This window comes from Triticum dicoccoides, chromosome 5B, assembly GCF_002162155.2.
Source record: "Triticum dicoccoides isolate Atlit2015 ecotype Zavitan chromosome 5B, WEW_v2.0, whole genome shotgun sequence".
In the NCBI taxonomy this organism is placed as follows: domain Eukaryota; kingdom Viridiplantae; phylum Streptophyta; class Magnoliopsida; order Poales; family Poaceae; genus Triticum; species Triticum dicoccoides.
In genome coordinates, this window is record NC_041389.1 from 465,993,694 (window position 1) to 465,998,259 (window position 4,566).

Below are 4,566 nucleotides of genomic sequence, written 5' to 3' on the forward strand. Positions count from 1 at the left end.
AGGGGTCGGGCTTGCGGGTGGACCTATGGGGACGGGGCAGCAAGGGGGAGGGAGTGTCGGGGCGTCGCGCGTCAACGACGGCGTGGGCGGGCACGGTGTTAGGGTCTGGTGCGGCGTCGGCGGTGTGGGAGGGGCGGCACAGAGAAAGGGGATCGATCGGATCGAGCGACAGTGAGACAGAGGAAAGAGATGGGTGCAGTGGCTCTGTATACGCAACTTAGCTATAGTGCGTCTTGGCAAAATGCGCTATAGCTAACTTAGCTATAGCGCTGCTCTAGCAAAAACACGCTACTGCTAACTTTTTCTTTTTATATTTTTCTTTTCCTTAGCTATAGCGCTGCCCTAGCAAAAACGCGCTACTGCTAACTTTTTCTTCTTCTTTTTAAATTTTTCTTTTCTTAGCTATAGCGCTGTCCTAGCGAAAACGCGCTACTGCTAACTTTTTCTTTTTATTTTTTTATTTTTCTTTTTCTTTTTCATATTCCACAAACTTCCTTCTTTTTTATTTTATTTTTATTTCTCTTTTTTACTTTTATTATTCTTTTCCTTTTTCATTTTTCTTTTTCTTTTTCTTTTTCTTTTTCTTGTTCTTTTTCATATTCCACAAACTCAGGGGTTTAATTTGGTCTGTCGTTTGAGCAATACCACTGTTACCCTCCGGATAATAATTAGTATAATATATATCTTACATCATTTGACCGCTATCGGCGGTATACAAAATAGCTAGACACACACAAACTTTGGGATTAGTTTGTCAGCTTGGGCGACGACGACACTTCAGACTATCTTCTTCCCTCTTTTGTTCGTTGTCGAATAATTGAGCCCATGGTCGTGACTTTTCCTTCCCCAAGGATTACGATCTTTCTTTTGACATATGTTTCATCGTCATCAGCATCATCTTCCCTCATCGGATCACCGTACTGGTCATAGTCTTTCTCATTGGCAACTCCATCCATTCCGGCGATGCTCCTTTTGCTTCTCCTCACGACAACACGGCTGTGATTGATCGGATCATTTATGAAGAAACATTGTGTCACGTGTCTAGCGTGTACCCATGGCTCATTTTTGGCGATGGTGTTGACGGTACCGCTATCATCGGAGTCGGGTATACACATGGTAGTGAAATGTCGGTTTTCTCTGTGTACATTTTTAGCCCATCTGACACGGAACATCGTCACGTTATGCAATCCAGAGTAGTTAAGCTCCCATATCTCTTCGACCCTTCCGTAATATCTTTCAATTACATTCCCGGTCATGGCTTCCATCGTCACCCCTGAGTTTTGGTCATCACTGTTTTTTTCTTTCTCCTCCATGTAGAACGTGTATCCGTTGATATCGTATGCTTGATAAGTCACGAGGTTGGTCAAGGGGCCATGTGCTAAGGCGTATATGAGTGTTCCGTTCGGACAACCCTCGTCTGAGGGATTAGCCATAACTCGCTCTTTGAACCAACAGAAGAAAGTGGAGTTGTGCTCTCTAATAACTTCAGCGTCCGTCCTGTGCACCCCACGGTCACGGTACTTCTTTGCGATGGTCTCTTTGTGCAGTGTCACGAAATCTTCTAGCACATCTAGGTGTTGTAGCACTACTAAGTTTGCCCTGTCAAGGTCGTTTTGTCGGACCGAGCGTAACACATTCACATCCCTATGACCGTTGGTGTGACCTTCGCCTTCGAGCCTTCCATAGTGCTTGTTGACGGGCAAACCAACAACTGGGTCTTTGGTCAGATAACTCTCACAGAAAGAGATGCACTCTTTGGTCAGATATCCCTGGGCTATGCTTCCATCTGGACGGGACATGTTACGAACGAATCCTTTGATTACCCCATTAATCCTCTCGAACGGCATCATGCTATGCAGGAATGTCGGCCCTAGGTCGATGATGTCGTCCACGATGTGGACACATAGATGCACCATGACATCAAAGAACGTGGGCGGGAAGTACATCTCTAGCTCATTCAGTATGACAACGATCTCTTCCTGTAGCCTATGGAGTTGCTTCACATTGGTCGACTTTCGAGAGATAGCATAAAAAAGTGGCATAGGTCAGTAAGCGTCTCACGCACATGTGTGTCCATAATCCCTCTAAGTGCAACTGGGAGTAACTGCATCATCATCACATGACAGTCGTGAGACTTCATCCCACTAAACCTATTTTTCTTATTGTCCAGATATCTGCTTATCTTCCCATAGTATCCGGAACTAACTTTGATTCCGACAAGGCACTAGAACAATTGATCGACCTCCTTCGGATCTAAGGTGAAGCAAGAGGGGGGCAATATTGTTCTTCCTTCTTGTTTACTTTTTTGCCCCTATCTTCCGTCTCCATCTCCGTCTCGGTCTCCTCTGACGACCTTTTACCGGGCATTTGAAGATCTTTCCTGATTTTCAAAAATTCCAAGTCTTTTCTTGCCTTCGGCCCATCCTTGGTCCTCTCCGGCATGTTCATCAATGTTCCAAGCAAACTCTCAAGGATATTTTTTGTGATATGCATTTGATCAAGGCTATGAGGCGTGTCGAGTATGGGCCAGTATTCCAAGTCCCAAAAAACAGATCTCGTCTTCCATATCTTCAGCAGGGGCTCTGACGCCTTTTTCTTCATCTTTCCCAGCGAGGGGCACTCTTCCCAGTTCTTCAATAACTCATATATTTCTGCACCGCTATGCTTACGTGGAGGACCTCGATGCTCAGCCTTACCGTTGAATAGATCTCCACGCTTTCTCCATGGGTCATCCTTCTCGAGCCATCTTCGATGCCCCATGTACACGATTTTCGAAGACCCGCCATATTTCGATAGCTGCAGAGAAGTTGTATCATCCATGCACCTCATGCATCCGCAATATCCGTGGCACACCTGGCCGGAGAGATAGTCGTAACCGAGATAGTCCTGCACCGTCGTGATCAGCGCGGCTCTCATGTAGAAATACGGGCCATGTGCTATGACTGGTATTCTGGTTGCCAAATGGATTCATGCCATCACTACTAGTGCCAAGCACAATGTTCCTTGGATCATTTGCGAAAAAAATCAAATTTAGCATTTAATGCTCTCCACTGGCTAGCATCTGCGAGGTGTCTCAGCTTCGGTTCATCTCCGTCATCTGGCTTCACCCTCTCCGCGTGCCAGCGCATAAGCATTGCTTCCTTAGGATCTACGAAATACCGCTGTACACGCGGAGTTATCGGAAAGTACCATACAACTTTCTGTGGAGCTTTCTTTTCGGCCTTTTTATATCGTGAACCATTGCACTTTGGACAGATTGTTTCTTCTTCGTGCTCGTTCCGATATATGATGCAATCATTGATGCATGCGTGATATCTAATATGTGGCAGATCAAGAGGGCACACGATTTTCTTTGCCTCCTCAACACTAGTAGGACACAGGCTTCCCGCCGAAAGAACCTTCTTTAGGTACTTCAGAAGCTCATCCAGGCTTGTATCTGTCCATTTGTTTTTTGCCTTCATCTTTAGAAGTTCTAGTGTGAAACTCAAGCGGGTCACCTCGGGATTATTGCAACCATCATACAAAGGAGTCTTCGAGTCTACCTCCAGTTGCACCAGTTTGGCCTCCTCTCTAGAAGCAGCTCTGTCGCTAGTCGTCTTCTTGCGAAGCAGGTCTCGAACATGCGGGTCCCACATGGCTGAACTTAGTAGCGACGAATACGATGGCGTGTCCGCGTCTTCTCCGCCTTGAACTGCCTCTTCGCCATCGACATTTCTGAGGCCGTCTTCCTCTTCGGGCACATAATCGGTCATCTCTTTGTCTGGTGGCCCCATGTCGTTATTTCCTGCCCCGTCGACGTCCTCATCATCATCAACATCATCATCTTCTTCTTCTTCTTCACTTATCCACCGAGTATGGCCATGCATGAAACCATGCATGAGCAGGTGCGCCTTGAATTTACCACCCTCAAAGGGGTCGAGCCTGACTCTTCCTTTGCATTTTCGACACGGACATAAAAAATCCCTCAGTCTTTTTTCATACATGTCATCCATAGCGGATTGCCAGTATCCTTCCACCATCCTTCCATTGACCTTCATGATCACCTACGGGCGGAGAAAATATTATAACCACATATATATGCATGCATGGATCAAATTCATACAAAAATTTGGCATGACCTTCCATAAACATAGTACATATTGAGTTTGCATGCCCGAAATTCGCCGAAACGGAATTGAATCGACATTTCGGCAAAACATAGGCAACTAATGTCACCCACATTATTTCATCAAATACACAATGTAGGCAACTCAAATTATGCCACACACAATTCGGTATATATATTCTCATATCGCCCATATATATATAGTTTCGGTCCTATCCACACAAACACCTTTTTTTGCTCACCTATGTGTCGAGAGGGATATCGAGCACCTTTCTTCTTAATTACCTAGTAGCTCTATATATATAGATCTAACTAGCTAGCTAGCTAGCTAGGGAGAGAGAGAGAGAGAGAGAGAGCTAGCTAGCTAGGGAGATAGTGGGAGAGGAGAGGGAGAGAAGAGGGAAGGCATTAATGGAAGTGGGAGGAGGGAAAAGAAGAGGGGGAGGGAGGGCATTAATGGA